Here is a 23,036-nt window from a genome sequence, read left to right as displayed (position 1 = left end):
TTCTGTTGCTGAACTATACTCCATGAGTGTGTCTATAGGTAGATGTTATCAGCAGGAAGGCTGTGGTGTTTGTTAATGAGGGAACGTCAGACTGGGCTAACCACTGCTGATCATGTAGCAGTAGATTGGCGGTTGACCGTTTTATTGGTTCTGTTGCTGAACTATACTCCATGAGTGTGTCTATAGGTAGATGTTATCAGCAGGAAGGCTGTGGTGTTTGTTAATGAGGGAACGTCAGACTGGGCTAACCACTGCTGATCATGTAGCAGTAGATTGGCGGTTGACCGTTTTATTGGTTCTGTTGCTGAACTATACTCCATGAGTGTGTCTATAGGTAGATGTTATCAGCAGGAAGGCTGTAGTGTTTGTTAATGAGGGAACGTCAGACTGGGCTAACCACTGCTGATCATGTAGCAGTAGATTGGCGGTTGACCGTTTTATTGGTTCTGTTGCTGAACTATACTCCATGAGTGTGTCTATAGGTAGATGTTATCAGCAGGAAGGCTGTAGTGTTTGTTAATGAGGGAACGTCAGACTGGGCTAACCACTGCTGATCATGTAGCAGTAGATTGGCGGTTGACCGTTTTATTGGTTCTGTTGCTGAACTATACTCCATGAGTGTGTCTATAGGTAGATGTTATCAGCAGGAAGGCTGTGGTGTTTGTTAATGAGGGAACGTCAGACTGGGCTAACCACTGCTGATCATGTAGCAGTAGATTGGCGGTTGACCGTTTTATTGGTTCTGTTGCTGAACTATACTCCATGAGTGTGTCTATAGGTACATGTATCAGCAGGAAGGCTGTGGTGTTTGTTAATGAGGGAACGTCAGACTGGGCTAACCACTGCTGATCATGTAGCAGTAGATTGGCTGTTGACCGTTTTGTTGGTTCTGTTGCTGAACTATACTCCATGAGTGTGTCTATAGGTAGATGTTATCAGCAGGAAGGCTGTAGTGTTTGTTAATGAGGGAACGTCAGACTGGGCTAACCACTGCTGATCATGTAGCAGTAGATTGGCGGTTGACCGTTTTATTGGTTCTGTTGCTGAACTATACTCCATGAGTGTGTCTATAGGTAGATGTTATCAGCAGGAAGGTTGTGGTGTTTGTTAATGAGGGAACGTCAGACTGGGCTAACCACTGCTGATCATGTAGCAGTAGATTGGCGGTTGACCGTTTTATTGGTTCTGTTGCTGAACTATACTCCATGAGTGTGTCTATAGGTACATGTATCAGCAGGAAGGCTGTGGTGTTTGTTAATGAGGGAACGTCAGACTGGGCTAACCACTGCTGATCATGTAGCAGTAGATTGGCTGTTGACCGTTTTGTTGGTTCTGTTGCTGAACTATACTCCATGAGTGTGTCTATAGGTAGATGTTATCAGCAGGAAGGCTGTAGTGTTTGTTAATGAGTGAACGTCAGACTGGGCTAACCACTGCTGATCATGTAGCAGTAGATTGGCGGTTGACCGTTTTATTGGTTCTGTTGCTGAACTATACTCCATGAGTGTGTCTATAGGTAGATGTTATCAGCAGGAAGGCTGTAGTGTTTGTTAATAAAGGAACGTCAGACTGGGCTAACCACTGCTGATCATGTAGCAGTAGATTGGCGGTTGACCGTTTTATTGTTTCTGTTGCTGAACTATACTCCATGAGTGTGTCTATAGGTAGATGTTATCAGCAGGAAGGCTGTAGTGTTTGTTAATGAGGGAACGTCAGACTGGGCTAACCACTGCTGATCATGTAGCAGTAGATTGGCGGTTGACCGTGTTGTTGATTCTGTTGCTGAACTATACTCCATGAGTGTGTCTATAGGTAGATGTTATCAGCAGGAATGCTGTAGTGTTTGTTAATGAGGGAACGTCAGACTGGGCTAACCACTGCTGATCATGTAGCAGTAGATTGGTGGTTGACCGTTTTGTTGGTTCTGTTGCTGAACTATACTCCATGAGTATGTCTATAGGTAGATGTTATCAGCAGGAAGGCTGTGGTGTTTGTTAATGAGGGAACGTCAGACTGGGGTAACCACTGCTGATCATGTAGCAGTAGATTGGCGGTTGACCGTTTTATTGGTTCCATTGCTGAACTATACTCCATGAGTATGTCTATAGGTAGATGTTATCAGCAGGAAGGCTGTGGTGTTTGTTAACGAGGGAACGTCAGACTATTCTAACCACTGCTGATCATGTAGCAGTAGATTGATGGTTATACGTTTTCTTGGTTCCATTGCAGAAATATACTCCATGAGTGTGTCTATAGGTAGATGTTATCAGCAGGAAGGCTGTGGTGTTTGTTAATGAGGGAACGTCAGACTGGCCTAACCACTGCTGATTATGTAGCAGTAGATTGGCGGTTGACCGTGTTGTTGGCTCTGTTGCTGAACTATACTCCATGAGTGTGTCTATAGGTAGATGTTATCAGCAGGAAGGCTGTGGTGTTTGTTAATGAGGGAACGTCAGACTGGCCTAACCACTGCTGATCATGTAGCAGTAGATTGGCGGTTGACCGTGTTGTTGGCTCTGTTGCTGAACTATACTCCATGAGTGTGTCTATAGGTAGATGTTATCAGCAGGAAGGCTGTGGTGTTTGTTAATGAGGGAACGTCAGACTGGCCTAACCACTGCTGATCATGTAGCAGTAGATTGGTGGTTATACGTTTTCTTGGTTCCATTGCAGAAATTACTCCATGAGTGTGTCTATAGGTAGATGTTATCAGCAGGAAGGCTGTGGTGTTTGTTAATGAGGGAACGTCAGACTGGCCTAACTACTGCTGATCATGTAGCAGTAGATTGGTGGTTATACGTTTTCTTGGTTCCATTGCAGAAATATACTCCATGAGTGTGTCTATAGGTACATGTATCAGCAGGAAGGCTGTGGTGTTTGTTAATGAGGGAACGTCAGACTGGGCTAACCACTGCTGATCATGTAGCAGTAGATTGGCGGTTGACCGTTTTATTGGTTCTGTTGCTGAACTATACTCCATGAGTGTGTCTATAGGTAGATGTTATCAGCAGAAAGGCTGTGGTGTTTGTTAATGAGGGAACGTCAGACTGGGCTAACCACTGCTGATCATGTAGCAGTAGATTGGCTGTTGACCGTTTTATTGGTTCTGTTGCTGAACTATACTCCATGAGTGTGTCTATAGGTAGATGTTATCAGCAGGAAGGCTGTAGTGTTTGTTAATGAGGGAACGTCAGACTGGGCTAACCACTGCTGATCATGTAGCAGTAGATTGGCTGTTGACCGTTTTATTGGTTCTGTTGCTGAACTATACTCCATGAGTGTGTATATAGGTAGATGTTACCAGCAGGAAGGCTGTAGTGTTTGTTAATGAGGGAACGTCAGACTGGGCTAACCACTGCTGATCATGTAGCAGTAGATTGGCTGTTGACCGTTTTATTGGTTCTGTTGCTGAACTATACTCCATGAGTGTGTCTATAGGTAGATGTTATCAGCAGGAAGGCTGTAGTGTTTGTTAATGAGGGAACGTCAGACTGGGCTAACCACTGCTGATCATGTAGCAGTAGATTGGCTGTTGACCGTTTTATTAGTTCTGTTGCTGAACTATACTCCATGAGTGTGTCTATAGGTAGATGTTATCAGCAGGAAGGCTGTAGTGTTTGTTAATGTGGGAACGTCAGACTGGGCTAACCACTGCTGATCATGTAGCAGTAGATTGGCTGTTGACCGTTTTATTGGTTCTGTTGCTGAACTATACTCCATGAGTGTGTCTATAAGTAGATGTTAACTTCAGGAATGCTTTGGTGTTTGTTTAATGTGGGAACTCTCGACAAGTCTCACCAGAGCTGACCGCCTAGTTGATTGGCTTGTGTTTAGCTTAGTATGGTGGATATAACGCTTACGCATATTCCCTGCTTTTTTAAGATTTAATATTATAACAAGGAGTGATGTTTTGGTAGTTTGGTAAAAGCGGCATCAGTCGAATCACATCTGCTGTAATTCAGGTCACCCCTATATGTTCATTATAAAAAAATATGTTTAGTAGTTTCTGTCCCTTTAAACATTTTGGTTGAGATATTGTGAGATAAGACAGATAATGTTACGAAGTAAGTTTAATATATTAAAATTTCACTTGGTAGTTTTTGTACATAGTACATAATTTTAAAAGAGACTTAAGCAAAGCAGTTTTTTTATTGATACTTTTATGCGTAAGTACAAAATGATAACAAGATTGAAAGATTGGCGTTTTCAGGAAACCATGTGGTGAAGTTTCTAACTTTAGTCAAATATGTACATTTTTGGTAGATTACGAGTATAGTTATAGTTAAATGGCATCATATAAAGCAAAAATATCATTTTGTATAAAAAAATCCTTTATAGATAAAAAGACTATTGACCTAATTTACTTACATCTAGTTATCCACCTGAGGAAGTGTCAGATTGTAGATCTCGAAACGTAGTGATATGATTCATTGTATCAATGAACGATGGGAATTGCCTGAAAATCCTGTTACCTTCACAAACTTAGTTTCGAAGAATAAGGCAATTAAATAAACAATTTGGTCTTTTAGACAAAATATTAAGTTTATAGCTTACTACATATCTTATATTTAGAAAAATGTTGATGAACTTATTAAATTTATACAAAGTAAAACCTTTATTTGTTAATTTTACAAAAGAAGTTATTTATTAAATTCAAGAAAAGAACTTTTTAAATGCAATACATCATTATTTAAATATATTTAAAATAACATTTTGAACAAACTCATTTTTGGTCAATAAGTGTTGAGTTCTTGGACATTTTTATTTGTATCAATGACGCACTGTGGTATAAAGTATAATTTAGTTTTAAGAGAACCCATTATACGAATACTGATTAAAATATAAATACAGTATGTAACATTTTGAGTTAAAAAACTAAAATAATTATTCACTGCCATTTTATAAAATATTTTAGCTTGTCGAGTTTTCAGGATTGTTGTATTTATGGTAGTTCTATAAGCTGGATGTTCATTACTTATGTACATAAAAGTAAATTGAAAAAAGTAAACATTAAATGATAAAGAACATTGAACTACAAAGACTTAATACACTCACTTACTTTAATTAATTCCACTCCACGACCTCCAGTGATTCTCAGATAAACCAGGATTATCTCTTAAAAGAGTTAAAAACAGTAGAAAACCTCATACATTTAAAATGTATGAGGTTTTCTACTGTTTATGTCCTCCCATGCGAGTGAACATTTATTCTTATAACGTGGGATGCGGGGAGGTACTACGCGACTCGTGTGTTCACACGGAACCGTAGTATTACACAGATTATGTACGATTGTATTCTGCATCTTGTACTTAAATAAAAATTAACAAATTATAATAAATATTTTAAAAAGCCTTACCCTCATTACCATTGAGTTCAACCTCAGTTCAACAGCTTTTTGTGTACAACAGCTAAACCTCGCACTGATATTGAGGGTTGTGCGGCAGAAATATTGCCAGTTCTGTGCAGCGATGCGGAGACTTGCACCACCGTACAAAATATTTTGTTTCCAGCCTAAATCTATTTTTGTATGGAAAAAATAATATTTCATTATTACTGGAATTTACTCAATAAAAATGTACAATATTGTGTAATGAGGCCATTTTTGTATTGTGTTTGCCAGATGGTACGCATTAAAAATGTTTCAAAATATTTTACCACTGGATGGTTAGTATCTTACAGGTTATTAGATAGTCAAAGATACTACTTAACAGAAGGTCTTTTGAGATCTACTTAACTTGATTTTGAGTGTCTGTTAAAATAGTACAACAAAGCTAGTGTAGATAACGTCTATTGCAAGTACATGTTTTGAAAGTAAATATAATACTTTTCAATTCATGTTTATAATAGCCACCTTACACTGTCAGCATTTAAAAAATGTTCACTTTTAGAATTATCACTACATGATTTGTAATAAAATTCCTTTCGTCAGATGTTTAAAAATGAATGCAAAAGTCAACGGAAGTTAAAACATGTAAAATACGAATTCATTGAAAGGTGGAAAAAATGGCTGGCTGTTTTACCCAAATTTGAATAGGAATAACACTAATATTAGACTCTTTGTAAATTATTTCCGTTTTAAAATTATGTGAATTAAAAAAAATATATTTACAAAATAATAAACTAACAGTTGAAAATTGTTCTAGAAAATAAAAAAATAGAATTATAACTATTACGATTTACAGTTTTGGAGCAACAACAATAAATACATTTGCGAAATGAACCATTATGTAACAATTCAGGAAACCATAAAATTTTAAGTTTTGATAAAGGACACAGGTAAAACTTGATGACGGAGAATAAGCAGAAACAGGACGCGTGGTTGTCCGCAAACCATTGCTCCCTCCTACCACTAACCTCCCAAATCACCCTTCATTACAAAATTGAGAGAGGGCTAAGGATAACATAGGTGCAGTTCACTGCAGAATTTACACTTTCCCTTACAAGATTACGAATATGTCCTCGTCTTGTTATGATTTTGAGAATTTAATGGGCAATTCACAAAAATGATAATTATAAAACTGTGTATTCATTTTTTTCAGTATTCTTTATACGTTTTGTGAAAAAAAACCATACATCACTTATTAATATCAAGTCTAGTGTAACATACATAACTGACATGTTTACACTACTGATCAGATATTTACACGGACCATACGTACAGCTAAGTTTTCTACGTAAAATCTAAATTAACATATTTAAAAAACTGTTAATGTAAACATTAGTAGTGGACGAAACTGTACTATATAACTTTATCATTATCGTGTGAGGTCGATATATCCTCTTCCAAGAATGATATAGATTAAATCGAAGCGCTATCATATCGGTTTATAGACTCTTAATGCATCTAGTCCTGATAGTAAATACCGTAGACTCTTTTCTTTGCATAAAGTTTGTTATTGACGATGAGACGTTTGAAATTATAATAGGGTTTCGGACATTTCCCACCGTTATGTGTTACAAAAAAGTATAACACTAAGTTTCGACGATTGAAATATATTCAATACTTCAGGTGTACAAAGGGCCTAAGACATTGAGAAACTAACAATTGTGACAATGGACTGTCACTCAAAGTTAAAATAATTATACAGTGATACCTGAAGAAGTCCACTTAGATATAATGATCCTAAGTGATTAAACTGCACAGGAGCCAAGAGTACAAAAACTGGCAATGTTGAGTTTAGCTCCAGTCCACCTTTCTCTTATGTGCAGCGCCTAAAATCTGATGCTGTCGCAGACTTCACTCCTGAAGTCTGGAGTCATGTTCATCTGAAGAGATTCGAAAATAGTCGGCGACAAAGAACGAAAAAGCTCCTTGCATAGTTTTTACACCACACCTGTACACCTGGACTACAGACTGTAGTGCAATCTGGGTGAAGTGGCATTCTCAATGTCTCATCAGGTGCACACCTGAGTGCTCTAAGAAATCAAGTATAATTGCACAACAGAGATTATATAAGATTTAGCCTTCCTTCAAAGTTTAAATTGTGAATTGACTGATGGTGGTCTACGGCAAGACGATATGAATGAAATAAAACGTGTACTTTACAAGCGAATTACAGTGTGCTGCACGTGTACATTTTACAATGTGGAACCTAAAAAATATCTCGTTATAATTTCAAATCAGGCGTATTTAAAATCAGTTATATTTTTAAATTAATCAAAAACGAAACTTCCCTTAAACAAAATTAATATATACTAAAAACCGCTTTTAACTCCACATAAAACTGTAATAAAATGTTTCAATGTGATACAACCGCTTTACTTATGACAAAAGCGATAATTAATGATGCGTGAACAGTGAAATGAAGCTTTGATTACAGAATGCTCTCTTGAGCGTCACACCAGATTCCTACCAAGATATTTAGTTGGTTATATTGTTTATTTACTAAAATTTAGAAATATTTTAATGCAGTTGTAAGCAAATTTTATAATTTAACAAACTTTCACAGATTACAAAAGATACGTTTTCAAAGGCCCTGATATAAACTGCAATTACGAGACAGTGAAGTATATTAAATAGCCAAACACTATTCGAAGGCGCAAAGTTATGATGTATAACTGTCTTTAAGATACATTTATAGTTGAACTTAAAGTTTGTGTTAGACCACTTTATAATAAAGTACATGTACGTATACATTCACTATAAACATACATAGATTTTCTTGGTCGTGGCAACGAGACAAATTCTACATTGGAGTTGGAAATATAATTCATGGGAAGTGCACATACACGGACAAAGCGTACGAAACGCGTGCGAAGACGCGGGAAACAACTTGTCACATTTGTGAATAATAAAACACAGTAAATAAACAACTGGTGGTTTTGTCAGCTCTGTAGATTAAATAAAGCAAAGAGCTTGGAACCGTTCATCATCAATAATGTGAGATTAATGCCTGAGATGAACTGGGCGTTGGATTTAGTTTCCATTTGTCTTGGCTTGGTTGCCCTTGTCTAAAATAAAACAAGATAATGTCATGTTATCACACACTTTACTGTAACAACATAATCTATTGAAATCGAATTGTTAATTTATTTGTAATTCATGTAGGTCTTTCTAAGTTAAAGAAACTGTAACGCCTGTATATTCGTTAGTATATTTTGTTATGAATAATGCAGAGGAATTTTTTATCTAATATTTTAAATAAAAAGTACCTAGTGTATAATAATTGAAAATTAATAATGTTGCTTGTAAGCATTAATTTGTTGCGTTAAACAGTTTTGCTAGATTTCTAAATTCCAATGCTAATAACATATTTTATAAATCTAAAATCTATTTAATGGACTTACATTTTTCTTCATGTGCAAATGGATATTTGAAGGGTGAAGGATCTTGTATGTCTGTAAATCTTTTCCAGAGATATCAAACAGTACAGTTGTTAATATTTGTTACTTAGTAGTTTACAATTTATTTAGGAAATGTTTAAAATATTCTCCAGGGGAATTTTAATAATGCACACTCAACCTTGGTCACCTCTTCACCCATATTACACTATTATTTTTATCTAGGTATCTCTGATGTCAAAATTATGTAAAGAGTTCAATTTGAGAATTTTCGTAGCCTTAATTCTTTGAATGTCTTCAGATGAACGTTGACTCCAGATTCCAGGAATGACAGCGTCAGATTCCAGACTCTGCACTAAGAAGGAAGTAAAGTGGAGATAAACTGAACAGTCACAATGAACCAAGCCATAGTTATCACGTTTTTTTCTAAGTTAGGCGAAATCTAATCCAACCCTAGCCAGGTACGATTGCACTTCTCAAGCTTGGTGGTTCGGAAATTGTTTTATTTCTTTTATTTTACGATGGGCAGAATCTAAAAAACCGTAATCGCTGCAGTAGAGCGCAAATAATTGTCTTTTTTAATAAAACTACATATATTTGTATAATGTAAACTTTCATAACACTAAACAGTTCTAAAATGTGTATACTAAAATATTAATAAACTATGATTATATAAATACTTTATGCTAAATAAATGAAGATATATGAAAATATATATTTATACACCGTAGATGTGTCAGGCGTGCTTTTCACATCATTAAATTTGTCATACATTAAAACTAATTCCCTTTTCATCTGAAACTGAGGCAAAATTAAAGCTGAGGGTTTAAGAGTGCTTTCTGGCGTGAAATGTTAACACTTGCTCTGCATTTCTCCGCTTCTCCGGGCTTGAAAGCATTGCTTCAAAAGCTTTCAGGGGAATGTTTCACGCAATAACTCGTAATTTACTGGCGCGTCCCGCTCGCTCACACTGGAGCCTAACTTTTGTTGGGCGTTCGCTGAAATAACGGCAAAGTTTTCCGTTCATAATTTTATAAATGGGGTTTTTAAATAACATTAAACAAAAACATATTTAAGATGGTAGCATCAACATTGGGCTTTTACTATCACAAAGCTGTAATTTTGCTTCGCCTTTCGTCAGTCATGGGTTAATTGTAAATGAGTCACTAGAAATACTGATAAAATTCCAAAAGGTATTAACACTAGTAAACATATAATTAAATTTAATTGGACGATGCAAAAGAAAGATTCAAGTATATCGGTTTATCTAGTCCTGTATACGTATAGCAGACTTTTTCCTTGGAATACTGTGTAAGGAAGGCCAAATCTTATAATCTCTGTTGTGCTATTATTAATCATGAAACTGTGTCCAGAATATATATCTAGTCGTTCTACTTAAAATTGTATAACTATTACAGAGATGAAAATTATGTCGTCTATTAAGTGCACAAACACAGCGATCAGAATTCAACTGGGACTCATAATTTAATACGTCAGTCCTCATGGCGCTTGTTGTTCAGTATTCCTACCACAGACAACTCCAAACGTTTTTGGTTTTCAATTCAGTCCGTATCAACAATCAGATATTGTTGAAACTATGAAATTATGGCGTTGGTAAGCCAACCAAACAAATACCTTGGTTGTTTTTGACAAACACACTTATCGAAGTTATTGTTTTAATGTGTACAATTAGATAATTTGGACAATATTTCGTTGGAGAATCGTGTAAAAAAGCACCGCTGGAGTAACTTCAGGAGTAAACTGCTAATCATCAGCGTCACCCCGTTTGGATGGTTACAAGACACCTCTGCCGAGAGCTTTGTCTGTCCTTCATACAGTACCTGTCAATAGAATGTTATTTATGTTGTATATTTGTATAGCTAATTGTAATCATGCTGGAGTAACTGGAGGAGTAAACTGCTAATTATCAGCGTCACCCCGTTTGGATGGTTACAAGACACCTCTGCCGAGAGCTTTGTCTGTCCTTCATACAGTACTTGTCAATAGAATGTTATTTATGTTATATATTTGTATAGCTAATTGTAATCATGCTGGAGTAACTGGAGGAGTAAACTGCTAATTATCATCGTCACCCCGTTTGGATGGTTACAAGACACCTCTGCCGAGAGCTTTGTCTGTCCTTCATACAGTACTTGTCAATAGAATGTTATTTATGTTATATATTTGTATAGCTAATTGTAATTATGCTGGAGTAACTGGAGGAGTAAACTGCTAATTATCATCGTCACCCCGTTTGGATGGTTACAAGACACCTCTGCCGAGAGCTTTGTCTGTCCTTCATACAGTACTTGTCAATAGAATGTTATTTATGTTATATATTTGTATAGCTAATTGTAATCATGCTGGAGTAACTGGAGGAGTAAACTGCTAATTATCATCGTCACCCCGTTTGGATGGTTACAAGACACCTCTGCCGAGAGCTTTGTCTGTCCTTTATACAGTACTTGTCAATAGAGTGACATTTGTGTTGTATATTTGTATAGCTAATTGTAATCATGCCTTTGTTATCCACACAGATGCTTCTTAGAAAATAATCTGTGTATATTTTAACTCTGTACGTGAGTTAAACTACTGTGTCTATACTATAGATCTGCCACACCTCCCAAAGATTCAAAGATCAAGATCACTCCCGATCAGCGTACTGGCAATTTAGAAGGACTGGAGCAAATAAGGAGTAAGCTAGGTACACAATTTTACTTTAGGTAACCGAGGTAAGAGAACCGGAGCATTTTCGATAGTCTTAACTGATCATATTATATGTTTCAAAAATTAATCAAACCTTCACAAAATATACTTATTCGATAGCATAATGTTAGTACGCTTTTCGGGAAGGGCTCTGAAAGTAATACTGTCTTATTTTTATATTGAATTACTATTTGATTACTTTAATTATTTACATCTGCTTTTTTTGCCCTTCAGGTCCCAAGTCCAGTCATTAATTTAATACTCAAGGCTGTCTACTGCGCATACGTGTACTCACATCTGAGATACGGGCTGATGTACGGGTAACTCTGTAGACTGGCACACAATTTTTATAAGTAAAAAAAAATTTAGTATTATGTTTCATTCAATCTACAAACTGCTATGATTTCATGGATAACATATTATTAGTACTATTCACAGTAACCAAGTTACACATTATTACCGGCTGAGACATGTCAACTTACATGGTCGAATCCACCAGATCAGCATAATTTATATAACAAATTTACGTGTCATATGTTTATCTAAGCACCCCTCACAATGTAAAATAAAATGACTAATAAATAAATTACATTAATAATTATATTAGCTGGTTTGAAATATTTGTATATCGTCTATGATCATACTTAAGTACTCGTAATTCCGATCTTTTATGGAATAATAAATGTATATTTTATTTTTTTTATAGGTGATTTATTTTAAAAGCCTGTAACAAAAATGTAAAAGCACTCAACCCAAGATTATTTAATTTAATAAAAAATAAAAAATTATTATAGAGAATATATTTTTTTGAAATGAAAAAGTGTAATTAGTCTCAATGGATACATATCTAATGCTACAATCAGACCTGCTTCTGACACATTTTGTGTTCCTTGAGTAACTCAGCACTAAATTAAATGGATTTGAATATTGATACAGAAGCGAACATGGACATTTAAATGGACTAGTTCGTGTCAGATAAGCCTGAGTAAATATTTTAGAAAGGCGGTGTTTCATTTTTGCTGACAGAACCAATTTCCGATCGTGTTTTATCCCTGGGAACATTTTTTACATTAATCAGACTCTGCCGAGGAAATTGAAAAAGAAGAATACTCTTTGTAAGAGTTATGACAGGAGAATGGATTTACTGATTAAATACCACTCTCATCTTATCGGCATTTCATTTCCATGATTAGCCAAGCGAAGAATTTTTTTCATTATTTACTATACTGTGTTATATTTTCAATGGAATCGTGTATTAAAGGTGATGAAAAATAGATATTTTATTATTTGTTAGACATTAAAAAGTATTAATAAATTAAACGATCCCTAACTATGTAGTTGAATGTACAAAAATTTAAAAACAGCTATCCGAAGATTATTTAATTAAATTAATAATTAAATCATTACTATTGTAAATAGTTTTTGAAATGAAGTACAGTACAATCATAGTATATACAAGATGACAAAACAAAACAAAAGGACATAATGGAGGAAAGTATACCAATATATAAAATATACATACTTTTTAAGGCGAATCTTACTGAATAATTTGAATCGTCGTATTTCAGCCTGTTCAACGCAGAATAATAATAATAAAACCTGTGTTTTAGCAAAGAGATGAAACGTCATACGGTGTTTCCAGACAAGTAGGTATTTTATGTTTATTATATGTATTCTTAAAAGTTATTTCGTAATACGAGTAATATTTCACGTAGGGTCTCAATACAGTGACTGTAAAGAGTGGTTATCTAAAACATCGATTATTAGGAGTTAATATGTTCACATAAATAGTTATCTAAAACATCGATTATTAGGAGTTAATATGTTCACATAAATAGTTATCTAAAACATCGATTATTAGGAGTTAATATGTTCACATAAATAGTTATCTAAAACATCGATTATTAGGAGTTAATATGTTCACTTAAATAGTTATCTAAAACATCGATTATTAGGAGTTAATATGTTCACATAAATAGTTATCTTAAACATCGATTATTAGGAGTTAATATGTTCACATAAATACGGTTATCTAAAACATCGATTATTAGGAGTTAATATGTTCACATAAATACGGTTATCTAAAACATCGATTATTAGGAGTTAATATGTTCACATAAATAATTTACAACTGAAATAAGGCTAATAAGTAAATACTTTTCAAATGATAAATACCAATAAGTGATTCATTATTAATTACAAATAATATGTTCACAAACATAATGTTTAGTTGAAATCGGGCTAAGAAATAATTTTCAAACGGTAAATGGCAAAAAGTGATTCATTAATTACAAGCAATATGTCCACAAACATAATGTTTAGTTGAAATCGGGCTAAGAAATAATTTTCAAACGGTAAATGGCAAAAAGTGATTCATTAATTACAAGCAATATGTCCACAAACATAATGTTTAGTTGAAATCGGGCTAAGAAATAATTTTCAAACGGTAAATGGCAAAAAGTGATTCATTAATTACAAGCAATATGTCCACAAACATAATGTTTAGTTGAAATCGGGCTAAGAAATAATTTTCAAACGGTAAATGGCAAAAAGTGATTCATTAATTACAAGCAATATGTCCACAAACATAATGTTTAGTTGAAATCGGGCTAAGAAATAATTTTCAAACGGTAAATGGCAAAAAGTGATTCATTAATTACAAGCAATATGTCCACAAACATAATGTTTAGTTGAAATCGGGCTAAGAAATAATTTTCAAACGGTAAATGGCAAAAAGTGATTCATTAATTACAAGCAATATGTCCACAAACATAATGTTTAGTTGAAATCGGGCTAAGAAATAATTTTCAAACGGTAAATGGCAAAAAGTGATTCATTAATTACAAGCAATATGTCCACAAACATAATGTTTAGTTGAAATCGGGCTAAGAAATAATTTTCAAACGGTAAATGGCAAAAAGTGATTCATTAATTACAAGCAATATGTCCACAAACATAATGTTTAGTTGAAATCGGGCTAAGAAATAATTTTCAAACGGTAAATGGCAAAAAGTGATTCATTAATTACAAGCAATATGTCCACAAACATAATGTTTAGTTGAAATCGGGCTAAGAAATAATTTTCAAACGGTAAATGGCAAAAAGTGATTCATTAATTACAAGCAATATGTCCACAAACATAATGTTTAGTTGAAATCGGGCTAAGAAATAATTTTCAAACGGTAAATGGCAAAAAGTGATTCATTAATTACAAGCAATATGTCCACAAACATAATGTTTAGTTGAAATCGGGCTAAGAAATAATTTTCAAACGGTAAATGGCAAAAAGTGATTCATTATTAATTACAAGCAATATGTCCACAAACATAATGTTTAGTTGAAATCGGGCTAAGAAATAATTTTCAAACGGTAAATGGCAAAAAGTGATTTGTTATTGAAAAGCAAACAATTATTTAAAGATATAAATTTATTTAAAACGTTATACTGAAATACTGAAATAATGTTTTTGATTTAATTTGAACCATTTATTGTTGAAAAAGGTAAATACTTAAACACAAAAACTTTTATTTTGTAACTATAACTATAGTAATTCATACAAGTTCATAAAATTGAATAATAAATCACATTAAATAAACTTCAGCAAAATAATGACATCTCATCATTAGCATATTAATGATTGAACGTTCCATTAGAATTAAATGTGAGATAAATAGTATACTAAATAAGACTGTATTAATACCATTGGTGATTTCTCAAACGTTTTTCAAAGCTAATACAATGCCCATTATTCTGAGATAATATCTTTAAGGCAAATATATTAAAGGATCCTTTAGAAGCGTGTCAACCCCTACCGCTAGTTGCCTTTTATCTTTGATGCCACGGTTAAGCACTTGATGTTTTCTTTAATAGTACATGGCAATATAGTACTGAGGCAATATCAAAATATATATACTACAGGTAAATGTATTAAGGTCCTTTAGGAGCGCCGTCTTTATCTTTGATACTACAGTTAAGCACTTGATGTTTTCTTTTTATTTATTTATTTTTATTTTTATTTTGTAACACATAATTTTAAATAATCATGGCCCCACCAAGTCAACATGACTTATCGGCGAGGTCCATAATGAAACCTAAAAAAAAGCAAGATACAAAATTACAGTTTCATTAATTATTTGTTTTGATCAGTTTATAGTTCATGCTTTTTCAAGAAAATGTTATATTGCTCTTTGTGTGGCTGTGGTGCTTCTATAACTCCAGATTTTTAAATATTGGCATTTTATATAGCATTAAGGGGATAATACATACATTATTCAGAGTATAAATAGATAATAAATTATATAACTGGATATATAAACAAAATATATAAAATATTGCCCATCAACAAATAACATTCTATAAATAGTTAAATATAAGCAAAAAATCTCTAAACATTCAACAACAATAACAAAAATATCAATAAATAACATGAACCATCAAACAACAACAATAACAATAAATATTTAACATTATATACATCCTAGTTTTTAACAAAATCTGGTTGATCACAGAAGTAACGAAAATTTACCCACTCATTCACTTCCTTTGCCTTTAATAGTACATGGCAATATAGTACTGAGGAAATATATATATATATATATATATATATATATATATATATATATATATATATATATATAGAGTAGTATATAGTATATATATATATACTACTATATATATATATATAGTATATATAGTATATATAGTAGTATATATATATATATATATATGTACTACTGTAATATATATATATATATATATATATATATATATATATATATATATATATAGTATATATATATATTACAGGTAAATATGTTGAAGGATCCTTTAGGAGCGCCGCTTTATCTTTGATGCCACGGTTAAGCAGTCGATGTTACTTTGAATAGTACATAGTAACATCTGGAATTAGTTTTTATTAAATTTTATTGGATTTGAAATAATGTCCATACTATTGTTTGGAACAAGAAGAATAATATAATAGTGAAATAACCGAACAGTTAGTGTTACAAACATGTGCCGCAGCCTTAATAATACCGCCATGCAGTTAAAAAAAAAAAAAAAAAAAAAAAAAAAAAAAAAAAAAAAAAAAAAAAAAAAAAAAAAAAAAACTAGTACTAGTTTTCTATCGGATCCGACTTTTATAAATGGAACTCCTGAAATCCATGGAATGTACACAATGTATTACAAACAGATTATTTACTTCTAGAAGTAAAAAATTAGTCGCCTAATAAACCATACAAAAAGATATCTGGTTTCCTAACACTTACAATTTAATTTTAAAATTAAATGGTAAATCTTAACTTGTACTTAAAACTTAAAATGGTAAAATCCTTTCATCAAAACTATTGAGTTATAGTACGAAATACTCTTATGTTAAATTAAAATCGTTATTCACCCATAAAATTTGCATCAGTACTAACAATTTCACTATAGAATATTATATTATATATTGCATCTTACAATAAAAAATACGGACTATTAATGTTGATGAAGCGTAAATATGGTGTCTAGCCTACTCAAGGCACCACGCTATAACTGCATTAAAATTGAATGTCCCGGTATATTACATTAAATTCATAGTAGTAATAAATTCAAACTTTTAATATTAATCAAGGTCTCGTCACAATTTGTACATGTTTAATTTTAGTATAGAGTTTTAACATCCGATCATCAGGGCAGATATCAATCCTCTAAAATTAGTGTTCCGTATTTGTGGCGTACAAGGATATTAAATGTTCGAAATCCTGTTTTCCTTTTTCAATCGGTTGATTTCCGTTTAAACAACCTTTCGATTTATTCACTGATTAGTGATTCAAGCTGGTTTCAGCCCTAAGGGTAAGTTGGGTTTCTTTGCGAATTAAAACGGACGGTAAGTACGACATTTTATTGGAGGAATCTATGACGTGTACGAAGTGGTACATTGAGTAAGGAGAACATCAATCTTTAAATCTTTGCAGTGGGCACGAAACTTCTATAACATCAAAAAAAGATTTCCAAGTTTAACTTGTATAAATACAATTTTGCAGTTTACCTGCCGGCAGGACTTACAATTCATCAAGGAGGCTGTATAGTGCGTTCAGCGATAAAAATGAGATTTAAATTAATTAATGATAATAATTTTATTTTACTTTTAATAAGGTTCATGTACGCCTTTTTGTTTCCTACAACCCTGTAGGACCTAATCTTACTGCAATTACTAAAGTTCATTTGACTGCCTAATACGTAATTTGTCGTTATAATCATAAGCAGTCGAGTTGGAAGTGTAAAACATACGCGAAGATATGGAATGAGCTTTGATACGCCACATCTTGCCCTGCATTATGTAAACTTTATCTCCCATACAAGATGACAGTAATTTTTTGACTCATTATATTTGAATTTATCGAATCATTAGGTAAATATTATTAATACATTCCTAGTCCGTGCCATTAACAACTTTCATAATTGGAAAATTCCTCTCCGCCTGAGGAAGAGATAGAGTGATGATATCGAAATGTTGTGTTCAAATGTTTTAATCCCTGAACGATAGGAAATGATTGGAAATTTTCTCACATTCTTTAAACGAAAACAAGCACATACCGCACCTTTTATGAAACACGAGTTTCGAAGAACATTATATATAGCAGAGCAAGCAATTGTGACAGAATTTACTTCACGTTTTGTTCTACATAGAGACATTTCAACCAATCTATCTGCTGGTACAAAGCACATACCCGAGAATAACCCGATGAATGTATACACGAGGACGGGATTAAGATTAAACTTTGTTACACCGTTATAAAGCAGATTTATGCATGAAAAATACAAGTTTTTATAAACACTTTCAAATAAGAGATTGTGAATCTCGACGACACAAGGGCTTCATTACACCCTTTCTGTGGCTCTTGACTTTGTATTAACGTTAGAACCTCTTCTGCAAAAGAATTTTTAGCCAGGCGTAATACTTTTCACCTAAACGAGTACGTTTGTTATGGATTATTTAAGAAACGAAAACTTTTTGATGCGTCTAATATTTGTTGCAGTCTAGCTCGGCATATTTCCGTGTGCTGTTCAACTGTATTATATAATTACAAAATATGTTGTACGTCGTCACTGTTTATTACACATAAAATCTGTTATTTCAAAACTATACTAAATGGTAATAACGAACGTTTCCAGAAAGAATTGTAGGAAGTGAAGTAAAGCAAACTATACCCGAGAGCAGGAAAGAAGACCATTATGGTCCGGCCAATAGTGGCAGAGTGCGATATCGCTGTTGCCACATCGCCTTGCACCCGGTTTATGGGTGCTTGTCAACATTTTACCAATCATTTAACCCTCCTGCACACATGCAGCAAATATGATCGGGAAGAAACTGACTTCCTTGAATGTCTTTCTTAATCCCATGCTTTAGGAGAGCGTATGCTAAAAGCCTCTTCTACTGGTTACCCACTGACTTTAGTTACATTAAAAACACAATTTTCTCACATAATGAGATTCAAAAGAGCTCTAAACATCTTCTCATTATTAACACTACATTCCGCGACGTGTGTTGAATCGGTTCGCGGTTTCATCTAGTGGGTTGTGAAAAAACGGAAGAAGAGTGAATTTAGGGGGTTAAAGGGGGTTCTTTCTACTACAATGGCATATCAAAGTATGCAACTTAACGTTTTTAAAGGAAAACTGTCAATCGCATTTCTAAATGATTATTTGCCACTCCGAAAACGGAACGCGAAGCTAGAGATTCCCAGCTTTAGCCATATGCTAAGGTAGGCCTAATGGTCTATGAATTGACAAATGAAGATAAAAAAATTGGATGGAAGTAGCTGGACTGACCAACAGAACGACTGACTACTTCTTATAACGAGCTGTGAATAAAATCAAACACAGACAAAAATATTCGGTAAAATACTTGTTTGATTAAACCTACTAACTACTTATTTTTTTATTAAAGAATCCAACATAAAATTAATGAACTTACTGCATAATTTAATAGCAGAATTTAAAGCTCATTGGATTCTAAATGAAATTTTAGCATTGTTAATATTAATTCCCATCCCAGTTCACAACTAGTCTCGTCCTGACGAGATTTAAAAAAGGATTTGATTATGATGAAATTATAAATGTATTCGTTTTGTCATTCTGCTACAAAACATACATCAAATATATACAACAATATAGTTACACCTGCCAAGACTGACTTGCACTAAATGAAAACTTAACCATATATATATATATATATATATATATATATATATATATAAGTTTAAAAATAACATAATATAACTTAAAAAGTAACAATGCAACTTATTTCAGTCCCCTTACATATCTAATCGTTATGAAAACTTGTGAAAACATACTGACTTTTGTAAATAGCAGAAGAGGAAATTTAGGGCACCCACCGCACTTGGCCTGTTTGGAGGTCGCAGTTATTTAACACAGATTTAATATTTTATAGCTAACAACGCCATAATGTAATTTAATCCAGGAAGAAAAACCTTTACTCAGTAAAATGGGCCTTACCTTACATTCACAAAAAAATAAATTACGTAAAAAAAGATTCAACACAAGTTTTGCTGAAGAAACGTCAAAACCATTCATTGAATTTTTAAAAGATAAATTTTGATTTAACAACGTCAAACGTGACAGACATAAGGACAGCGAGATATTTAACAATAATATATAAATCAAGATTTATTCCAGAGTTTTAATTTCTCATTCAGTTTTATAAATCCATAATTTCATTTTTAGAATATAATGGCAATGAAAATATAGCAATTATTTCTGCCTTTCCATTTTTTGGTCAGTATAATTTCAATATAATCTTGTATTTCCGAAATAATAAATGAAACTTAGTCCCGCCTCTATCGGCTATAGAGCTACCAAACGTGACGTGAAGTGCCGTGAAGCGAAACGACAGTTTTTTCCCCCATGCAAAACATACGTCCGTAGCCCACCAAAAGAAGTAGTTAATTAAAAAAGGGTATCGAATTTTGTTATATAAAAGAAACTGAACAAGAATATTTCTGGTTAAAGACAAATTTGTAACTCGGAAGTTATAAAGACATAAGGACTTGTTCAGCCTTTAGCTCTGTCAAAAGTGAACAGGAAGTCGAGTCAGCAAACTGTCACAAAGTTTCATGTCAATATCAGCTGTTTCCGTTCAAGTTCTCTACTACAGTACTTGTCAAATATTGGCATTAAGAAAAGTCGTCGAGACTCTATCTACATACTGTTTTTATCCTTACTGGGATATAACTAATATTTAATCTTTTCCGTATTCTATGAAGGAGGTTGAAATTAGAGAAAACCTTTGTAGAAATGATTTATTTTTAACAAGAAGATTTAATAATACAAATTGACTTGATATGTAAAGTGATTTCCTGTGTTACGAACAATTCATAAAATCAAACGATAGTAAAATAACTTTTGATTACTAGTCAAAATGAGATTGGTAACGACCTGCAGATTAATCAGGCGGAGTGCAATGGCCACTTAGAGTCTGCGGTTGGCGTGGTATGTAACTGAACTAACCGCACTGATCGGCCATCAGCTGATTGTGCGCTCGCTGGTGATTATCCTGTCCAGACGATGATCAGGTTCGTAAACCAGGATGAGACTTGTGTCGGCAGCTGGACGGACCTCTGGATAATTTACCTGAATCCCACCACTGGCAGAGGCGGGTGGACAACCCCTACTGTATCACGTAAATACCAAATATAGCAACAGACTCTAGGGCACATAATGCCGTTTTATGTATCCAGCATTACCTCAGTTATCACTCTGGCCAAGTGAACAGCACTCTCACAATATGGGGCAAGAGACTCGGTCCTGGACACCCAGAGAGTGACGTCATCAATGGAAGCGTGACTTCAAGATGATCGATCTTCAGAAAAATTCAATCTTAACCAACTACCTTTCTTTACTCTAAGTATTGTTTTACTACGGTGTTGTACACAATAGATACCACACGTAAGTATCATCTTTTTATATAAATTACAGTTTTTTATATTAAAAACTTAAATAGGGCTGATAAATTTGTAATTTTATTTATATTAATTATTTTATTTTACAGTGGGATGTTCTACAGGGGGAAGAGCAATTTACTACAAGGTCGTATCACTGACGTCACAGATGTCACTCAAGATTTCGTCCTTCAGTGGCGCAGTGATTTATGATCTTCTTCTTGCTACGAGATAAACTAAAGGAAAATTATTGTGTTTGAGGAGACGAAATGGATTTGAATAAATTATAATATAAATACAGGATTTCCTTCTTAACTGTGCCAACCCAATAGAACATACACGATAGTTTAAATTAGACTTTTTAAAAACGTATTGTAGTCTTTTTTTATAAAAGTAGCCAATTCATTACGGAATATACGTATTTGTATTTTATAATTGTGGATTTAAATGAGAAAGGGATTAGTTTCAATCACAAATTTTGATTCGACATTGGAAATTTTATTCATTTTACCAACAGAGTAATAAAACCATAAATGCAAAAAATAAATACTATCGTTAAAATAATTGGTCCGAGCAAAACATTAATTAAATATTATTTTAAATAAGAATTTCACATTTCTTTCAAAGAATTAGATATAGCATTCATGGTGATTTAAAACTAGTGACATAATGTTGGATATTTCGAGGGTAGATATTCTAGTGAACGCAGTATATTCTAGTACCTTATATTTGTTCACTTAGGACAAAGAGCCTTTCTAAGTACTTATTCAAAAAAAGGAAGGACCTTTGCGCTTACTTCCGGAGTGACTGCCATTTTTCAGGTTTGGAGGTGAGCAGCCGCCTCCTGTCGAGATCCATGAGGGCACAATTTTATCTCAGTCACGTGAACTTGGAAGAAGGGAAGGCCAGCTCTGTTGAGGCTCTCAGAAACTCTACCGTGTCTTGGTTAACAACAGCCTTTAACACTAAGCGACGTCCATACATTCCAACATATCCTCTGCAGTAGACTCTGTTGAGGCTTTCTGACACTCTACCATGTCTTGTTTAACAACAGCCTTTAACACCAAGAGACCTCTACACGTTCCAACAGTCATTGTCTGCAGTAGACTCTGTTGAGGCTCTCGGACTCTCTAGCATGTCTAGGTTAACAACAGCCTTTAACATCAAGAGACCTCAACACGTTTCCAACAGTCCATTGTCTGCAGTAGACTCTGTTGAGGCTTTCTGACACTCTACCATGTCTAATGTTGTCCCTATTTATGTGTAGGTTAACCAACATAGCCTTTAACACCAAGATACCTCTACACGTTCCAACAGTAATCCTCTACAGTAGACTCTGTTGAGGCTCTCAGACTCCCTACTATGTGTATGTTAACAACACAGCCTTTAACACCAAGAGACCTCTACATGTTCCAACAGTCATGCTCTGCAGTAGACTCTGTTGAGGCTCTCAGACTCCCTACTATGTGTAGGTTAACAACAACCGGCCTTTAACACCAAGATACCTCTACATTGTTCCAACAGTCATCTTGTGCAGTAGACTCTGTTGAGGCTCTCAGACTCCCTACTATGTGTATGTTAACAACACAACCTTCAACACCAAGA

The sequence above is a fragment of the Homalodisca vitripennis genome, chromosome 4, assembly GCF_021130785.1.
Source record: "Homalodisca vitripennis isolate AUS2020 chromosome 4, UT_GWSS_2.1, whole genome shotgun sequence".
NCBI classification, from domain to species: domain Eukaryota; kingdom Metazoa; phylum Arthropoda; class Insecta; order Hemiptera; family Cicadellidae; genus Homalodisca; species Homalodisca vitripennis.
The sequence above is the reverse complement of the archived record's forward strand: the minus strand, read 5'-3'. Positions refer to the sequence as shown.